Source organism: Lolium perenne, chromosome 2, assembly GCF_019359855.2.
Source record: "Lolium perenne isolate Kyuss_39 chromosome 2, Kyuss_2.0, whole genome shotgun sequence".
In the NCBI taxonomy this organism is placed as follows: domain Eukaryota; kingdom Viridiplantae; phylum Streptophyta; class Magnoliopsida; order Poales; family Poaceae; genus Lolium; species Lolium perenne.
Window position 1 is genome coordinate 185032402 of NC_067245.2, and position 21752 is coordinate 185054153.

Consider the following 21752-nt stretch of genomic DNA (forward strand, 5'->3'; position numbering starts at 1 on the left):
GTGAGTAGTCTACCCCTGGACTATGGGTCCATAGCAGTAGCTAGATGGTTGTCTTCTCCCCATTGTGCTATCAATGTCGGATCTTGTGAGCTGCCTAACATGATCAAGATCATCTATCTGTAATTCTATATGTTGCGTTTGTTGGGATCCGATGAATAGAGAATACTTGTTATGTTGATTATCAAAGTTATATCTATGTGTTGTTTATGATCTTGCATGCTCTCCGTTACTAGTAGATGCTCTGGCCAAGTAGATGCTTGTAACTCCAAGAGGGAGTATTTATGCTCGATAGTGGGTTCATGCCTGCATTGACACCTGGGACAGTGACAGAAAGTTCTAAGGTTGTGTTGTGCTGTTGCCACTAGGGATAAAACATTGATGCTATGTCTAAGGATGTAGTTGTTGATTACATTACGCACCATACTTAATGCAATTGTCTGTTGCTTTGCAACTTAATACTGGAGGGGGTTCGGATGATAACCTGAAGGTGGACTTTTTAGGCATAGATGCAGTTGGATGGCGGTCTATGTACTTTGTCGTAATGCCCAATTAAATCTCACTATACTCATCATGATATGTATGTGCATGGTCATGCCCTCTTTATTTGTCAATTGCCCAACTGTAATTTGTTCACCCAACATGCTGTTTATCTTATGGGAGAGACACCTCTAGTGAACTGTGGACCCCGGTCCAATTCTCTTTCTTGAAATACAATCTACTGCAATATTGTTCTACTGTTTTCTGCAAACAATCATCTTCCACACAATACGGTTAATCCTTTGTTACAGCAAGCCGGTGAGATTGACAACCTCACTGTTTCGTTGGGGCAAAGTACTTTGGTTGTGTTGTGCAGGTTCCACGTTGGCGCCGGAATCTCTGGTGTTGCACCGCACTACATCCCGCCGCCATCAACCTTCAACGTGCTTCTTGGCTCCTACTGGTTCGATAACCTTGGTTTCATACTGAGGGAAACTTGCCGCTGTACGCATCACACCTTCCTCTTGGGGTTCCCAACGGACGCGTGTTGAACGCGTATCAAGCAGCTTTTTCTGGCGCCGTTGCTGGGGAGATCAAGACACGCTGCAAGGGGAGTCTCCACTTCTCAATCTCTTTACTTTGTTTTTGTCTTGCTTAGTTTTATTTACTACTTTGTTTGCTGCACTAAATCAAAATACAAAAAAATTAGTTGCTAGTTTTACTTTATTTGCTATCTTGTTTGCTATATCAAAAACACAAAAAAATTAGTTACTTGCATTTACTTTATCTAGTTTGCTTTATTTACTGTTGCTAAAATGGCCAACCCTGAAAATACTAAGTTGTGTGATTTCACAACCACAAATAATAATGATTTCTTATGCACACCTATTGCTCCACCTGCTACTACAGCAGAATTCTTTGAAATTAAACCTGCTTTACTAAATCTTGTTATGCGAGAGCAATTTTCTGGTGTTAGTTCTGATGATACTGCTGCCCATCTCAATAATTTTGTTGAACTATGTGAAATGCAAAAGTATAAGGATGTAGATGGTGATATTATTAAACTAAAATTGTTCCCTTTCTCATTAAGAGGAAGAGCTAAAGATTGGTTGCTATCTCTGCCTAAGAATAGTATTGATTCATGGACTAAATGCAAGGATGCTTTTATTGGTAGATATTATCCCCCTGCTAAAATTATATCTTTGAGGAGTAGCATAATGAATTTTAAACAATTAGATACTGAACATGTTGCTCAAGCTTGGGAAAGAATGAAATCTCTGGTTAAAAATTGCCCAACCCATGGACTGACTACTTGGATGATCATCCAAACCTTCTATGCAGGACTAAATTTTTCTTCACGGAATTTATTGGATTCAGCTGCTGGAGGTACCTTTATGTCCATCACTCTTGGTGAAGCAACAAAGCTTCTTGATAATATGATGATCAACTACTCTGAATGGCACACGGAAAGAGCTCCACAAGGTAAGAAGGTAAATTCTGTCGAAGAAACCTCTTCCTTGAGTGATAAGATTGATGCTATTATGTCTATGCTTGTGAATGATAGGACTAATATTGATCCTAATAATGTTCCATTAGCTTCATTGGTTTCACAAGAAGAACATGTTGATGTGAACTTCATTAAAAATAATAATTTCAACAACAATGCTTACCGGAACAATTCTAGTAACAACTATAGGCCATATCCTTATAATAATGGCAACGGCTATGGTAATTCTTATGGGAATTCTTACAACAATAATAGGAGTTCACCCCCTGGACTTGAAGCCATGCTTAAAGAATTTATTAGTACACAAACTGCTTTTAACAAATCTGTTGAAGAAAAGCTTGGGAAAATTGATATACTTGCTTCTAAAGTCGATAGTCTTGCTGCTGATGTTGATCTTTTGAAATCGAAAGTTTTGCCTAATGGAAATCATCATGACAAAATTACTACTACAGCAAATGCCATCCAAGTTAGAATTAATGAGAATATAAGATTAATGGCTGAACTACGTGCTAGGTGGGATAGAGAAGAAAATGAAAAACTAGCTAAAGAGAAGAATGTAGCTAAAGTTTTGATACGTCTCCAACGTATCTATAATTTCCGATGTTCCATGCTTGTTTTATGACAATACCAACATGTTTTGTTCACACTTTATATCATTTTCATGCATTTTCCGGAACTAACCTATTAACAAGATGCCACAGTGCCAGTTCCTGTTTTCTGCTGTTTTTGGTTCCAGAAAGGCTGTTCGGGCAATATTCTCGGAATTGGACGAAATCAACGCCAAACCTCCTATTTTTCCCGGAAGCGTCCAGAACACCGAAGAAGAGTCGGAGAGGGGCCAGGGGGCCACCACACCACATGGCGGCGCGGGCCAGGCCTAGGCCGCGCCGGCCTAGGGTGTGGCGCCCCCAGGTGCCCCCCTGCGCCGCCTCTTCGCCTATAAAAGCCCTTTCGACCTAAAAACGCAGTACCAATTGACGAAACTCCAGAAAGACTCCAGGGGCGCCGCCACCGTCGCGAAACACCAATTCGGGGGACAGAACTCTCTGTTCCGGCACCCTGCCGGACGGGGAATTGCCCCCGGAGCCATCTCCACCGCCGTCTTCACCGCCATCTTCACCGCCATCGCTGCCTCCATGATGAGGAGGGAGTAATCCACCCCTGAGGCTGAGGGCTCCGCTGTAGCTATGTGGTTCATCTCTCTCCCATGTACCTCAATACAATAATCTCATGAGCTGCTTTACATGATTGAGATTCATATGAGTTTGTATCACAATTTATCTATGTGCTACTCTAGCAAAGTTATTAAAGTAGTTCTATTCCTCCTGCACGTGTGTAAAGGTGACAGTGTGTGCACCGTGTTAGTACTTGGTTTATGCTATGATCATGATCTCTTGTAGATTGCGAAGTTAACTATTGCTATGATAATATTGATGTGATCTATTCCTCCTACATATGCATGAAGGTGACAGTGTGCATGCTATGTTAGTACTTGGTTTAGTCTGTTGATCTGTCTTACACTATAAGGTTACTTAAATATGAACAAATTGTGGAGCTTGTTAACTCCGGCATTGAGGGTTCGTGTAATCCTACGCAATGCGTTCATCATCCAACAAAAGTGTAGAGTATGCATTTATCTATTCTGTTATGTGATCAATGTTGAGAGTGTCCGCTAGTGAAAGTGTAATCCCTAGGCCTTGTTCCTAAATACTGCTGCGTTACTACTACTTGTTTACTGTTTCACTGTGTTACTACTGCTGCAATACTACCACCATCAACTACACGCCAGCAAGCTATTTTCTGGCACCGTTGCTACTACTCATATATATTCATACCACCTGTATTTCACTATCTCTTCGCCGAACTAGTGCACCTATTAGGTGTGTTGGGGACACAAGAGACTTCTTGCTTCGTGGTTGCAGGGTTGCATGAGAGGGATATCTTTGACCTCTTCCTCCCTGAGTTCGATAAACCTTGGGTGATCCACTTAAGGGAAAACTTGCTGCTGTTCTACAAACCTCTGCTCTTGGAGGCCCAACACTGTCTACAGGAAAGGAGGGGGAACGTAGACATCAAGCACTTTTCTGGCGCCGTTGCCGGGGAGGAAAGGTAAAAGGTACTCACACTCCGGACCTCGGCTACCAAGCTATTTTCCATCGTTGTAAGTACTCGAAGCTATTTCCTTTAGATCCTGCAATTGCAACTTTTTGTTTCTTGTTCTACACTAGTAAGGCATAATGGAAAACATCTGTGAGCTCTTTGTACTATTTCCTGAGTCAAGACATGAATGGTTTAATGCGAAAATTAAAAAACCCATGGAACATGTTAGCATGAATACTTTGAATACCATTGTTGCTAATGATATGGAAAATTCTAAGCTTGGGGAAGCTGGTTTTCATGATCTTTTTAGTCCCCCAAGCATTGAGGAGAAAATTTTCTTTGATGATACTTTGCCTCCTATTTATGATGATTATAATGATATTGGTCTTTTGGTTCCACCTACTATGGAGAGTAAATTTTGTTGTGATTATACTATGCCTCCTACACTTGATGAGAATAATAATGATAGCTACTTTGTTGAATTTGCTCCCACTATTACTAATAAAATTGATTATGCTTATGTGGAGAGTAATAATTTTATGCATGAGACTCATGATAAGAATGCTTTATGTGATAGTTATATTGTTGAGTTTGCTCATGACACTACTAAAAGTTATTATGAGAGAGGAAAATATGGTTGTAGAAATTTTCATGTTACTAAAATGCCTCTCTATGTGCTGAAATTTTTGAAGCTATGCTTGTTTTATCTTCCTATGCTTGCTACTTTGCTCTTCATGAACTTGTTTATTTACAAGATTCCCTTTCATAGGAAGCATGTTAGACTTAAATGTGTTTTGAATTTGCCTCTTGATGCTCTCTTTTGCTTCAAATATTATTTCTTGCGAGTGCATCATTAAAACTGCTGAGCCCATCTTAATGGCTATAAAGAAAAGAATTTCTTGGGAGATAACCCATGTGTTATTTTGCTACAGTACTTTGTTTTATATTTGTGTCTTGGAAGTTGTTTACTACTGTAGCAACCTCTCCTTATCTTAGTTTTGTGTTTTGTTGTGCCAAGTAAAGCCGTTGATAGAAAAGTAAGTACTAGATTTGGATTACTGCGCAGTTCCAGATTTCTTTGCTGTCACGAATCTGGGTCCACCTCCCTGTAGGTAGCTCAGAAAATTAAGCCAATTTACGTGCATGATCCTCAGATATGTACGCAACTTTCATTCAATTTGAGCATTTTCATTTGAGCAAGTCTGGTGCCATTTTAAAATTCGTCAATACGAACTGTTCTGTTTTGACAGATTCTGCCTTTTATTTCGCATTGCCTCTTTTGCTATGTTGGATGAATTTCTTTGATCCACTAATGTCCAGTAGCATTATGCAATGTCCAGAAGTGTTAAGAATGATTGTGTCACCTCTGAATATGTTAATTTTTATTGTGCACTAACCCTCTAATGAGTTGTTTCGAGTTTGGTGTGGAGGAAGTTTTCAAGGGTCAAGAAAGGAGGATGATATACTATGATCAAGAAGAGTGAAAGCTCTAAGCTTGGGGATGCCCCGGTGGTTCATCCCTGCATATTTCAAGAAGACTCAAGCGTCTAAGCTTGGGGATTCCCAAGGCATCCCCTTCTTCATCGACAAATTATCAGGTTCCTTCTCTTGAAACTATATTTTTATTCGGTCACATCTTATGTGCTTTACTTGGAGCGTCTGTATGCTTTTGTTTTTGTTTGTGTTTGAATAAATGCTTGTGTGGGAGAGAGACACGCTCCGCTGGTTCGTATGAACACATGTGTTCTTAGCTCATAATATTCATGGCGAAGGTTGAAACTGCTTCGTTAAATTATTATATGGTTGGAATTGGAAAATGCTACATGTAGAAATTGGTGTGATGTCTTGAATAATGTGATACTTGGCAATTGTTGTGCTCTTGTTTAAGCTCTTGCATCATATACCTTGCACCCATTAGTGAGGAAATACATAGAGCTTGTTAAAATTTGGGTTTGCATGAGTGGTTTCTCTAGAGTCTAGATATTTTCTAGTAAGATGTTTGAACAACAAGGAAGACGATGTATAGTTTTATAATGCTTGTAATATGTCTTTTATGTGAGTTTTGCTGTACTAGTTCGTGCTTGTGTTTGCTTCAAACAACCTTGCTAGCCTAAACCTTGTATCGAGAGGGAATACTTCTCATGCATCCAAATCCTTGAGCCAAACAACACTATGCCATTTGTGTCCACCATACCTACCTACTACATGGTATTTTCCACCATTCCAAAGTAAATTGCTTGAGTGCTACCTTTAAAATTCCATCATTCACCTTTGCAATATATAGCTCATGGGACAAATAGCTTAAAAACTATTGTGGTATTGAATATGTAATTATGCACTTTATCTCTTATTAAGTTGCTTGTTGTGCGATAACCATGTTCACTGGGACGCCATCAACTATTCATTGTTGAATTTCATGTGAGTTGCTATGCATGTCCGTCTTGTCTGAAGTAAGAGAGATCTACCACCCTATGGTTAAGCATGCATATTGTTAGAGAAGAACATTGGGCCGCTAACTAAAGCCATGATCCATGGTGGAAGTTTCAGTTTTGGACATATATCCTCAATCTCATATGAGAAAATTATTAATTGTTGTTACATGCTTATGCATAAAAGAGGAGTCCATTATCTGTTGTCTATGTTGTCCCGGTATGGATGTCTAAGTTGAGAATAATCAATAGCGAGAAATCCAATGCGAGCTTTCTCCTTAGACCTTTGTACAGGGGGCATAGAGGTACCCCTTTGTGACACTTGGTTAAAACATGTGCATTGTGATGATCCGGTAGTCCAAGCTAATTAGGACAAGGTGCGGGCACTATTAGTATACTATGCATGAGGCTTGCAACTTGTAAGATATAATTTACATGATACATATGCTTTATTACTACCGTTGACAAAATTGTTTCATGTTTTCAAAATAAAAGCTCTAGCACAAATATAGCAATCGATGCTTTCCTCTTTGAAGGACCATTCTTTTACTTTTATTGTTGAGTCAGTTCACCTATCTTTCTCCACCTCAAGAAGCAAACATTTGTGTGAACTGTGCATTGATTCTTATATACTTGCTTATTGCATTTGTTATATTGCTTTGCATTGACAACTATCCATGAGATATACATGTTACAAGTTGAAAGCAACCGCTGAAACTTAATCTTCCATTGTGTTGCTTCAATGTCTCTACTATGAATTTATTGCTTTATGAGTAACTCTTATGCAAGACTTATTGATGCTTGTCTCGAAAGTACTATTCATGAAAAGTCTTTGCTATATGATTCACTTGTTTACTCATTGCATTTACATTGTTTCAATCGCTGCATTCATCTCATATGCTTTACAATGGTATGATTAAGATTATGTTGGTAGCATGTCACCTCAGAAATTATCTTTTATCGTTTACCTACTCGAGGGGAGTAGGAACTAAGCTAGGGATGCTGATACGTCTCCAACGTATCTATAATTTCCGATGTTCCATGCTTGTTTTATGACAATACCAACATGTTTTGTTCACACTTTATATCATTTTCATGCATTTTCCGGAACTAACCTATTAACAAGATGCCACAGTGCAGTTCCTGTTTTCTGCTGTTTTTGGTTCCAGAAAGGCTGTTCGGGCAATATTCTCGAATTGGACGAAATCAACGCCAAACCTCCTATTTTTCCCGGAAGCGTCCGTAACACCGAAGAAGAGTCGGAGAGGGGCCAGGGGGCCACCACACCACATGGCGGCGCGGGGCCAGGCCTAGGCCGCGCCGGCCTAGGGTGTGGCGCCCCCTGTGTGCCCCCTCGCGCCGCCTCTTCGCCTATAAAAGCCCTTTCGACCTAAAAACGCAGTACCAATTGACGAAACTCAGAAAGACTCCAGGGCGCCGCCACCGTCGCGAAACACCAATTCGGGGGACAGAACTCTCTGTTCCGGCACCTCGCCAGACGGGAATTGCCCCCGGAGCCATCTCCACCGCCGTCTTCACCGCCATCTTCACCGCCATCGCTGCCTCCATGATGAGGAGGGAGTAATCCACCCCCGAGGCTGAGGGCTCCGCTGTAGCTATGTGGTTCATCTCTCTCCCATGTACCTCAATACAATAATCTCATGAGCTGCTTTACATGATTGAGATTCATATGAGTTTGTATCACAATTTATCTATGTGCTACTCTAGCAAAGTTATTAAAGTAGTTCTATTCCTCCTGCACGTGTGTAAAGGTGACAGTGTGTGCACCGTGTTAGTACTTGGTTTATGCTATGATCATGATCTCTTGTAGATTGCGAAGTTAACTATTGCTATGATAATATTGATGTGATCTATTCCTCCTACATATGCATGAAGGTGACAGTGTGCATGCTATGTTAGTACTTGGTTTAGTCTGTTGATCTGTCTTACACTATAAGGTTACTTAAATATGAACAAATTGTGGAGCTTGTTAACTCCGGCATTGAGGGTTCGTGTAATCCTACGCAATGCGTTCATCATCCAACAAAAGTGTAGAGTATGCATTTATCTATTCTGTTATGTGATCAATGTTGAGAGTGTCCGCTAGTGAAAGTGTAATCCCTAGGCCTTGTTCCTAAATACTGCTGCGTTACTACTACTTGTTTACTGTTTCACTGTGTTACTACTGCTGCAATACTACCACCATCAACTACACGCCAGCAAGCTATTTTCTGGCACCGTTGCTACTGCTCATATATATTCATACCACCTGTATTTCACTATCTCTTCGCCGAACTAGTGCACCTATTAGGTGTGTTGGGGACACAAGAGACTTCTTGCTTCGTGGTTGCAGGGTTGCATGAGAGGGATATCTTTGACCTCTTCCTCCCTGAGTTCGATAAACCTTGGGTGATCCACTTAAGGGAAAACTTGTTGCTGTTCTACAAACCTCTGCTCTTGGAGGCCCAACACTGTCTACAGGAAAGGAGGGGGAACGTAGACATCAAGTTTGGACCATTACCACCACTAGTAATGCTAATGCTACACATGTTGCTGCACCTCCTACTATTAATAATAAAACAATTGGTGTTAGCAATGTTTTCACTTCTAATGCAAAACGCGAGAAACTGCCTGAAACTGCTAAAACTGCTGAAACTGCCTGTGATAAAGCTGCTGAAATTTTTTCCAACATTGGGGATGATGATCCCATTGCTTTAGATTATAATGGTTTGAATTTTGATGATTGCCACATCTCTGAAGTTATAAAGTTCTTGCAAAAACTTGCTAAAAGTCCTAATGCTAGTGCTATAAATTTGGCTTTCACGCAACATATTACAAATGCTCTCATAAAAGCTAGAGAAGAGAAACTAGAGCGCGAAGCCTCTATTCCTAGAAAGCTAGAGGATGGTTGGGAGCCCATCATTAAGATGAAGGTTAAAGATTTTGATTGTAATGCTTTATGTGATCTTGGTGCAAGTATTTCTGTTATGCCTAAGAAAATTTATAATGTGCTTGACTTGCCACCGCTGAAAAATTGTTATTTGGATGTTAATCTTGCTGATCATTCTACAAAGAAACCTTTGGGTAAAGTTGATAATGTTCGCATTACCGTTAACAATAACCTTGTCCCCGTTGATTTTGTTGTCTTGGATATTGAATGCAATGCATCTTGTCCCATTATATTGGGAAGACCTTTTCTTCGAACTGTTGGTGCTATCATTGATATGAAGGAAGGAAATATAAAATATCAATTTCCTCTCAAGAAAGGTATGGAACACTTCCCTAGAAAGAGAATGAAGTTACCTTTTTCTATTATGAGAACAAATTATGATGTTGACACTTTGTCTCTTGATAATACTTGATACACACTTTCTGCGCCTAGCTGAAAGGCGTTAAAGAAAAGCGCTTATGGGAGACAACCCATGTTTTTACCTACAGTACTTTGTTTTTATTTTGTGTCTTGGAAGTTGTTTACTACTGTAGCAACCTCTCCTTATCTTAGTTTAGTGTTTTATTGTGCCAAGTTAAGCCGTTGATAGAAAAGTTCATACTAGATTTGGATTACTGCACAGTTCCAGATTTCTTTGCTGTCACGAATCTGGGTCTACCTCCCGGTAGGTAGCTCAGAAAATTAAGCCAATTTACGTGCATGATCCTCAGATATGTACGCAACTTTCATTCAGTTTGAGCATTTTCATTTGAGCAAGTCTGGTGCCATTTTAAAATTCGTCAATACGAACTGTTCTGTTTTGACAGATTCTGCCTTTTATTTCGCATTGCCTCTTTTGCTATGTTGGATGAATTTCTTTGATCTATTAATATCCAGTAGCTTTATGCAATGTCCAGAAGTGTTAAGAATGATTGTGTCACCTCTGAATATGTTAATTTTTATTGTGCACTAACCCTCTAATGAGTTGTTTCGAGTTTGGTGTGGAGGAAGTTTTCAAGGATCAAGAGAGGAGTATGATGCAACATGATCAAGGAGAGTGAAAGCTCTAAGCTTGGGGATGCCCCGGTGGTTCACCCCTGCATATTCTAAGAAGACTCAAGCGTCTAAGCTTGGGGATGCCCAAGGCATCCCCTTCTTCATCGACAACATTATCAGGTTCCTCCCCTGAAACTATATTTTTATTCCATCACATCTTATGTGCTTGTCTTGGAGCGTCGGTTTGTTTGTGTTTTTTGTTTTGTTTGAATAAAATGGATCCTAGCATTCACTTTATGGGAGAGAGACACGCTCCGCTGTAGCATATGGACAAGTATGTCCTTGGTTTCTACTCATAGTATTCATGGTTTTGAATAAAATGGATCCTAGCATTCACTTTATGGGAGAGAGACACGCTCCGCTGTAGCATATGGACAAGTATGTCCTTGGTTTCTACTCATAGTATTCATGGCGAAGTTTCTCCTTCGTTAAATTGTTATATGGTTGGAATTGGAAAATGATACATGTAGTAATTGCTATAAATGTCTTGGGTAATGTGATACTTGGCAATTGTTGTGCTCATGATTAAGCTCTTGCATCATATGCTTTGCACCCATTAATGAAGAAATACATAGAGCATGCTAAAATTTGGTTTGCATATTTGGTTTATCTAAGGTCTAGATAATTTCTAGTATTGAGTTTGAACAACAAGGAAGACGGTGTAGAGTCTTATAATGTTTACAATATGTCTTTTATGTGAGTTTTGCTGCACCGGTTCATCCTTGTGTTTGTTTCAAATAAGCCTTGCTAGCCTAAACCTTGTATCGAGAGGGAATACTTCTCATGCATCCAAAATACTTGAGCCAACCACTATGCCATTTGTGTCCACCATACCTACCTACTACATGGTATTTTCCGCCATTCCAAAGTAAATTGCTTGAGTGCTACCTTTAAAATTCCATCATTCACCTTTGCAATATATAGCTCATGGGACAAATAGCTTAAAAACTATTGTGGTATTGAATATGTACTTATGCACTTTATCTCTTATTAAGTTGCTTGTTGTGCGATAACCATGTTCACTGGGGACGCCATCAACTACTCTTTGTTGAATTTCATGTGAGTTGCTATGCATGTTCGTCTTGTCTGAAGTAAGAGAGATCTACCACCTTATGGTTAAGCATGCATATTGTTAGAGAAGAACATTGGGCCGCTAACTAAAGCCATGATCCATGGTGGAAGTTTCAGTTTTGGACATATATCCTCAATCTCAAATGAGAAAATTATTAATTGTTGTTATATGCTTATGCATAAAAGAGGAGTCCATTATCTGTTGTCTATGTTGTCCCGGTATGGATGTCTAAGTTGAAGAATAATCAATAGCGAGAAATCCAATGCGAGCTTTCTCCTTAGACCTTTGTACAGGCGGCATAGAGGTACCCCTTTGTGACACTTGGTTAAAACATGTGCATTGTGATGATCCGGTAGTCCAAGCTAATTAGGACAAGGTGTGGGCACTATTAGTACACTATGCATGAGGCTTGCAACTTATAAGATATAATTTACATGATACATATGCTTTATTACTACCGTTGACAAAATTGTTTCATGTTTTCAAAATCAAAGCTCTAGCACAAATATAGCAATCGATGCTTTTCCTCTATGGAGGACCATTCTTTTACTTTCAATGTTGAGTCAGTTCACCTATTTCTCTCCACCTCAAGAAGCAAACACTTGTGTGAACTGTGCATTGATTCCTACATATTTGCATATTGCACTTATTATATTACTCTATGTTGACAATATCCATGAGATATACATGTTATGATTTGAAAGCAACCGCTGAAACTTAATCTTCCTTTGTGTTGCTTCAATGCTTTTACTTTGAATTATTGCTTTATGAGTTAACTCTTATGCAAGACTTATTGATGCTTGTCTTGAAGTGCTATTCATGAAAAGTCTTTGCTATATGATTCACTTGTTTACTCATGTCATATACATTGTTTTGATCGCTGCATTCACTACATATGCTTTACAAATAGTATGATCAAGATTATGATGGCATGTCACTCCAGAAATTATCTGTGTTATCGTTTTACCTGCTCGGGACGAGCAGAAGTAAGCTTGGGGATGCTGATACGTCTCCGACGTATCGATAATTTCTTATGTTCCATGCCACATTATTGATGTTATCTACATGTTTTATGCACACTTTATGTCATATTCATGCATTTTCTGGAACTAACCTATTAACAAGATGCCGAAGTGCCAGTTCCTGTTTTCTGCTGTTTTTGGTTTCAGAAATCCTAGTAACGAAATATTCTCGGAATTGGACGAAATCAACGCCCATGGGCCTATTTTGCCACGAAGCTTCCAGAAGTCCGAAGAGGAGAAGAAGTGGGGCCACGAGGAGCCCACACCCTAGGGCGGCGCCCCCCCCCCCCTTGGCCGCGCGGCCCTGTGGTGTGGGGCCCCCGTGCCGCCTCTTGACCTGCCCTTCCGCCTACAAATAGCCTCCGTTGCGAAACCCCCAGTACCGAGAGCCACGATACGGAAAACCTTCCAGAGACGCCGCCGCCGCCGATCCCATCTCGGGGGATCCAGGAGATCGCCTCCGGCACCCTGCCGGAGAGGGGAATCATCTCCCGGAGGACTCTACGCCGCCATGGTCGCCTCCGGAGTGATGTGTGAGTAGTCTACCCCTGGACTATGGGTCCATAGCAGTAGCTAGATGGTTGTCTTCTCCCCATTGTGCTATCATTGTCGGATCTTGTGAGCTGCCTAACATGATCAAGATCATCTATCTGTAATTCTATATGTTGCGTTTGTTGGGATCCGATGAATAGAGAATACTTGTTATGTTGATTATCAAAGTTATATCTATGTGTTGTTTATGATCTTGCATGCTCTCCGTTACTAGTAGATGCTCTGGCCAAGTAGATGCTTGTAACTCCAAGAGGGAGTATTTATGCTCGATAGTGGGTTCATGCCTGCATTGACACAGGACGATGTGAAAAAGTTCTAAGGTTGTGTTGTGCTGTTGCCACTAGGGATAAAACATTGATGCTATGTCTAAGGATGTAGTTGTTGATTACATTACGCACCATACTTAATGCAATTGTCTGTTGCTTTGCAACTTAATACTGGAGGGGGTTCGGATGATAACCTGAAGGTGGACTTTTTAGGCATAGATGCAGTTGGATGGCGGTCAATGTACTTTGTCGTAATGCCCAATTAAATCTCACTATACTCATCATGATATGTATGTGCATGGTCATGCCCTCTTTATTTGTCAATTGCCCAACTGTAATTTGTTCACCCAACATGCTGTTTATCTTATGGGAGAGACACCTCTAGTGAACTGTGGACCCCGGTCCAATTCTCTTTACTGAAATACAATCTACTGCAATACTGTTCTACTGTTTTCTGCAAACAATCATCTTCCACACAATACGGTTAATCCTTTGTTACAGCAAGCCGGTGAGATTGACAACCTCACTGTTTCGTTGGGGAAGTACTTTGGTTGTGTTGTGCAGGTTCCACGTTGGCGCCGGAATCTCTGGTGTTGCGCCGCACTACATCCCGCCGCCATCAACCTTCAACGTGCTTCTTGGCTCCTACTGGTTCGATAACCTTGGTTTCATACTGAGGGAAACTTGCCGCTGTACGCATCACACCTTCCTCTTGGGGTTCCCAACGGACGCGTGTTGAACGCGTATCACCCACCACCGCCAACTCAACCGCTTCTTTTTCAGTCAAACGAGCCGAATAGCATCGGTTCCTAACGGCCCTGAAGCGCTGGATGTATTCTGACACTGTTTCTCCGCGCTTCTGACGTACTTGTGCTAGATCGGCAATGCCAGCCTCGGAAGCTTCTGAGTGATACTGCATGTGGAATTGTTCCTCCAACTGCTTCCAAGTCCGGATCGAATCTGGTGGCAGTGATGTGTACCACCCAAAAGCCGATCCTGTGAGGGACTGTGCGAAGAACCTCACACGTAGTGCATCTGCAGCTGAGATCGTGCCCAGCTGCGCCAAATATTAGCTTACATGCTTGATAGAGCTGGAGCCATCTGACCCACTAAACTTGGAGAATTCAGGGAGCCGGTATTTGGGTGGTAGTGGGATCAAATCGTAGTCGTTGGGGTACGGCTTGGAATAGCCGATTGCCCTCCTTTTCGGCACCATGCCGAACTGGTCTCTCAAGATCGTGCTGATCTGATCCGCGGTGCTAGCTGCAGGAGTGGAGCTCTGAAGATTCGTTGGCGTGGCATACTTAGCTAGCCACGCTTGCTTCTCAAGATCTGAGCTAGCTACAGGAGTTGAGCTCTGGAGGTTCGTCGGAGTGGCATACTTAGCTAGCCACGTCTGCTTCTCAAGATCTGATCCAGAGGCTCTTCCTGCTGTTCCGGAAGTCCCTGCTGTTGCAGCCTGGTTCGTGAGTGCCCAGTTACTGCTGTCTGCCACGTATGTGCACGTGTATCCGTGAGGGATCTCCTTAGGCGCCTCGTACAAGAACTGGTAATCGCTAGGATCGCCACCGATCTTGTAGACAACGAATGCCGGTGTACTCGGCACCTCTGGTGCTGCCAGCGCGAACGGCAGCGGTGGTCGGCTCTGGAGTGGTAGCTCTCCTTGGTGAGTCCCTAGAGTAGGCCCTGACGGAGAGTACTGATGCCTCAAGATTTCATGGAGCACCCGAAGGGCGACACGCTCCAAAGTGTTCACCAGGCTCTCGGAGTGGCGGTGTAGCGAATGAGCTACCATGAAATTGATCTCCTGACGCAAGGACCTGGTGCGTTCTTCTGAAGGGGTGGACAGGTCCACTCCATCGAGCGCGCCTTCAGGTGTGAACCCTCTCCACCTGATGCCGTGTGAGCGGGTCCTGTGGAAAGAGCCGATGAGGTCGGCTTCGAGGATAGCTTTGACATCGTCATACTTCTTCTTGAGCTCCTCGGGCAGATCCTCGTACGTGACTGGAGTACCTTCCGCCATCTCAGATGTAGATGGAGATGCAGTTGATGTCGAAGATGGTCCCACCGGGCGTGCCAGAATGTGTTGGCGTCCGAAACCCACCGGCGAGCTACGGCTAGCAACACGAAGAGCCGGGAACAACCTAGGGCTGCGGCTGGCCCTGGTCCCTCCGAGCGACGGCCCGCAAAGCTCCTGGCACGCACGTCCCGATGCTGGTGCAAGGGCGTGCCACCTGATCTATACCTGATCAGGAAGGTGATGGATTTGCTTCGCTTAGTTTCCTGCATGGCATACACGTAAACATTAAATACGAGCCTCGATCGGCTCTCAGGTTATCCCGTGAATCGGCTCAAGGAGCCGATCCACCCATGGTTCGTATGAGGTTTACGATCGCATGGTGGTACTGCTTGATCGATATATAGCTAAAACGACCTACGACGATCTAGGGTTTTCACCACATAATCGGAACATCCTACTCGTGATTGAGCCTGGCAGCCACGCACGGTGATAATAAACCGACCCTAGACAAGGCCTAAAAACCAACACGAAGTTGATCCCCGGAACATCTTGTCTAGGGTTAGCAAACTACACCCTACGTGCTACTGGATCCTTCAACCCGTTTGTAAGGCCTAACTATGCAGATATTAAACTAATCCTTGAGGAATCAAGGAGCAATCATAACGGATCGGATCTACTAAACAATGATCAAGCAAGGTGCCGCCCTTACACCTAAGAAAGGTATAAGGGCGGCTAGACGTCTAAGGGTTGCATGAACGAAAGCATGTGATACGATGAAAACAATGCTAACCCTAACACGTCTATGATAACTACGTTGCTCGCCATCAAAAAGGCTTCAGCACGAGCAACGCATGGATACCGAATAAACGTATACTGCCTAGATCGCAAGATGCGATCTAGGCAGCATGATGCTTACCCGGAAGAAACCCTCGAAACAAGGGGTCGGCGATGCGCCAAGATTGGTTTGTGATAAACGTGATTGTTGTTTTTCTCAATAACCCTAGATACATATTTATAGTCCGTAGACTTTCTAATGTGGGAATAATCCCAACCGTGCACGAGCCAAATTCTAACTAACCGACACGTATCCTACTATATTTACAGATACACGGGCAAACTAGCCCAAACTTTCTTGTACAAGGCCGGTTCACGTATTTCTTCCATGTATATTCTTCAAGCCCAATCTTGATCGCGGCCCACCTCTGATCCGGTCAAATTCTGGTGATAACAGGAGCCACACACCAGGGGGGCGCGGCCCCCCTCTTGGCCGCGCCGCCACCACGTGTGGTGGCCCTGGGCCTCTCCTCTGGCCCCTCTTCGGTGCTCTGGAAGCTTCCTTGAAATATAAGATACTGGGCATTGATTTCGTCCAATTCCGAAAATATTTCCTTACTAGGATTTCTGAAACCAAAAACAGCAGAAAATAGGAACTGGCTCTTCGGCATCTTGTTAATAGGTTAGTTCCGGAAAACGCATCAAAACGATATAAAGTGTGAACAAAACATGCAGGTATTGTCATAAAACAAGCATGGAACATCAGAAATTATAGATACGTTGGAGACGTATCACCCTGCAATTACGATACAAGAAGTCTCTTGTATCCCCAACACACCCAATACACTTGTCAGATGTATAGGTGCACTAGTTCAACGAAGATATAATAAAATACAAGTAATATGGATAATTATGAGTGGTAATTGCAATCTGAAATAAAAAATTGCAGCAAGCAAACATGTAGCAGAACTAGTTGTAAATGGTGTTTCAATGCTTAGAAACAAGGCCTAGGGATCACACTTTCACTAGTGGACACTCTCAACAATGATATCATAATTGAATACATAAATATCATCTTTTCACTATGCTACTCTGAACCACTCTCCGCTTGGATAACGAACACAAATTCACCGTGTAGGGCTATAAAAGCACCCCTTAAAGTTTGCATTCCAAATCTAGGGATGCCCCGCGCTGTCACTTTGAGCATCAAAAGATAGTACTAACAAAACATCACAATTTATAAGTATTTCTACAAAGTTTAGCCTAAGACACACACGAGGTGCACACTGTCCCCTTCACACCGTGGGACAAGGTATCTCCGGAGATCACATAAAAAAACCACTTGAGTAGCATAATAGTTGAAGAATAACATCTACTTATTCAACTAGATTACAAAGCTCATAATCACATAAAGATCATACCATGAAAGAGAGAGATAGACCACATAGCTACCGTTAAAGCACTCAGCCCCGGGGGAGAACTACTCCCTCCTCATCATGGGAGTCAGCAACAACGATGAAGATGGCGGTGGAGTCGATGGAGATGGCTCCGGGGGCAATTCTCCGTCCCGGCAGGGTTCCGGAACAGACACTTATGTCCCCCGAAACTTGGCTTCGATGGCGGCGGAGCTACAAAACTTTTCGTGGACGGAGGCTGGTTGATTTAGGGTTTTCTCGTCGGGAGGCACCTTATAGGCGAAAGGGCGAGGTCGGTGGGCGCCCGAGGGGCCCACACCACCCCTAGGGGCGACCAGGGAGGGGGCCACACCCAGGTATGGTGTGGCCGCCTCGGCATCCTCCTCCATCTCTTCTTTGGACCCCGTCTTCCGGTCAGGAAAAATAGGAACTTCGGCTTTCGTTTCGTCCAATTTCAAGAATATTTTCTGTACAACTTTTCCGAAATACAAAAATAGCAGAAAACAAGAATTGGCACTGTGGTATTTTGTTAATAGGTTAGTTTCAGAAAATGCGTAAAAATGCCACGAAGTGTAAACATAACATGTAGAAATTGGTGTAAAACAATCATGGAGCATTAAAAATTATAGATACGTTTCATATCAACCCTTAACCAAAAAGTTTTTGAATTTGAAAGACCGAGGGTGGCACGGTCCTCTATCATCGACGAGGAGAAAAAGGGAAATGATCCGAAAGCGAAGAGGAAAGGGCGAAGAGGACATGAGAACCAAAGGCGAGGTCCCATCGAGCTTGCACAAGGTGGGGTTAAGCCTCTTTTGCTGCAAGTGAATCTTCGGTTTTGAAATGGTTCTCTCTAAGCTCACACTCTTGCAAGGCGGACCGAAATCGGTTTATGCGAGCACGGTTGACATTGGCCTTATTCTTGTCCCTAGCCCGGTGGATTTGATTGAAGTCTCCAAGAACCAACCATTTAACCCCTCCCGTAGGCTTGATCCCGCGAAGCACATTGAAGAAGTCATCCTTTCTCACCGAGGTGGAAGGACCATATACGTTAGTAAGCTTGAATTTTTCATCGGAGTGGACAACATGAACGGTGGCCGAGACGGAGAATTCAACAATTTGCACATTGGAAACGCGCAAGATGGTGTCATCCTAGAGAAGTAAGATCCCACCCCTAGTGCCAACGGAAGACTTTACCGTGAAGCTCCTCAACCGGTTTCCACCGATGAATAAGGCATCGGCCGGTGACACAAACTCCAACTTGCTTTCCTAAAGGCATACAATGTGAGAAGTGGAGGTAGCAATGAGCTCGCTGATAGTGACGCAGTGATTCGGATCATTTAGCCCCCAAGCATTCCTACAGAGGATGTTGAAGATGTCTAACGTTGGAGAATAGATAAACCCATGGCAGCAGCACACGAAGATGGACACAAACCAAGAGGAGTCCACAACAGAATATAGCAGTCCACACCGGTACACAGGTCCTGGGACAAGCGCCAGGGCGCAATTTGGCCACACAACAACACACAACTGCGCACTCTAACAGGACACATCAACAACCAACATAGGGAAAACTCCGCGAATGCAGTCGACGATCACAGGGTACAGTAACATGGGAGCCTTGGCAATCTGAGAGAATCAATCACAGAAGCGCAACTTAAACATTGGAAGTGCCATCCTCGTCGCCAGCGTCTAGGGCGCCATCACCACCATGCTCGATTAGGGCTTTGTCGATGGCTGCAGCCAATGGATCGACCAGCTTGAATAGCGCGCGCAGCGCCATGATGACCTACCGGGGACACCTGCCCCTTGAAACATCGAGCGAATTCGTCCAGCGCATGCTTCATGATGACCTGCCCGTTGCTGATGATGCCCATCGACTGGCAGGCAAGGGCCTCAGACTTCTTGGCCACCGGAGCCTCCCTGCCGCGAGCTCCACTGTCTAGGATACCATTTACAAAAAAAACCTAATGTGACTATCGTGATTGATGTGTCATAGGCAATGTTGGTGAAGAACTTGACATCATTAACCATTGTGGAGGTGGCGATGAGGTCTTTGACATGTCCAAAACATATCTATGGTCTATGCCTTTCAGAGTTTATTACTCCGTATGTCATTTCTCTTGCTTCCGTGGTTATAATGTTTCCTTTAATGTTTTTCCTGATTATTGGGATTTTTAGCAAAGTCCCATTTACTTTTAATTTATCTAATATTCAAATGCAGAAAACCTGATTTTGTAATTTTGACTTACATGAAAGCTCCAGTTAATTCAAGGAAAAATCTATCTAACCTATTTTTCAAATACAAAAGTACCTAGCATCGCAATCACCGTCAGGCAAAAGTGGCGCACCATGGTGGAAGATCAAATTATGACAACTAGAGGGGGGAAGGTGAATAGAAGTTCATGAAAAATAATGCAATCCAATAACTATTTTGGTGCTCCATTAGTAAGATTCTAGCTACTATTCGATACACCAATAGTAGGAGATGGTGATCGTACCGAGAAATTGGTATGCCACCGGTAGGTGGCTGTACCAGGGTAACCCATGGTCATTCTTACTGGTGGTGTACCACTCTCTCAGTACGCCACCAGTAAGAATATACTAGTGGCGCACAAGAATAGTGGTACCTGCTTGAATATAGCTCTGAAAGTACGCAAAGTACACCGGTAGTAAGATTCTACCTATAGGCCTTTTCCTACTACTGAGTATTAGGTAGCATTGCGTTGGAGCCAATCTTCTATCTCTAAATAGGAGATCCCCACTATCCTATTTATCTCAACATGCAAGGTGTCCACATCAGCAGACATGTCAGCTCAGTCGTTTTCGTTTTGCTCTATGGACTGACCGTCCTCCATTTTGTCAGGCCTAATTGTTTGAACTAATCTTTCAACGTGAGGCCAAAAGGCAGATAATTGATTACATGAAAAAAAACTGACATTAATTGATTTCTGTAGTGTAACAGTCGCATTACAACCTTCGGACGCGGTGGGTTCTCTGTGGCGTCTTCTCCACTCCCCTTCCAACTCGATGTCCATTATTTATAGAGTAGCCAAGACGAGCAGACTATTTGCCTTACATTAACTGATCCACTTTCTTGTACTAACTATCTCTCTTGATTCCTCCCATGCTACCTCTTCCCCTCCATCTATGCATCTATTTAGTTCCCACCCTTCATTCACCCAATTGTTACTCAATAGCTGGCGCATAGCTCTGCCAGCATCGGCGGTATTATGTTCGCATTGTCCAGGTACGGCGGGATCCGAAAACATGACTCCATCAATCAGCAAAGGCCATCACAGACTCACCAGGACAGCTTCACGTGCATGTGTTTTCCACTCCATCCACCATATCATCGATGCGTATATTCATCCGAGCACAACGGCCGCAGATTGACCTCGGTATTTCCTTCGCCGCTGGCCCGCCGCTGTTAGTTTCTCTCTTTCACATCCTTTCTTTGTGTCGTTTAACTCTTGCACTGCAGGTGTTTGTCGATTTGTTGTTCCCGTATATCTACTGAATGTAGGATATCCATGGTTCACTACAGAATCAGTAATACATTGATTTCCAGTAGAGTTGTTATTCTGCAGTCTATCAGACAGAAAGACAGACGGTTGCATCATATCAGTCTATCTGAGATTTAAAAAGAGGGATCAGTACATGAACCATGCAGTCTTGGCTGGTGGAAGATATTATTTGATGTACCTAATATTCATTTGTCAGGTCAGGATAAATTACTATTTGTTGTATTTAAATATGTGTTTTTCACATTGGTCATGCAGCAGCTAAATGCAGGATCAGAAACATGAACACTTCAGCTCTACAAACTATCCTTGAATGACTCTTCAATAACCATTTATGGGCTATCTACAGAAATATTGTGCAGTTTTGTCGTACTCCACTACAATCAGGTAGTAGTAGTGTTAATTTTCATTGTTTACAATGTACTCTTTTGGTTATTGAGATCTCATATCACTATTTTCTCCCTGTGCCTGATGAGCTGCAAGTCTAAGAACCTGCTATGCTCTCAAGAAAATAACAGCAACCATCCGAGAAGCCTTTTGATATTTCTTTACTGTCAAGAGAAGCCAAGTCACAACCAATACAAGACAAAAAAAAAATCCCCTGGAAAG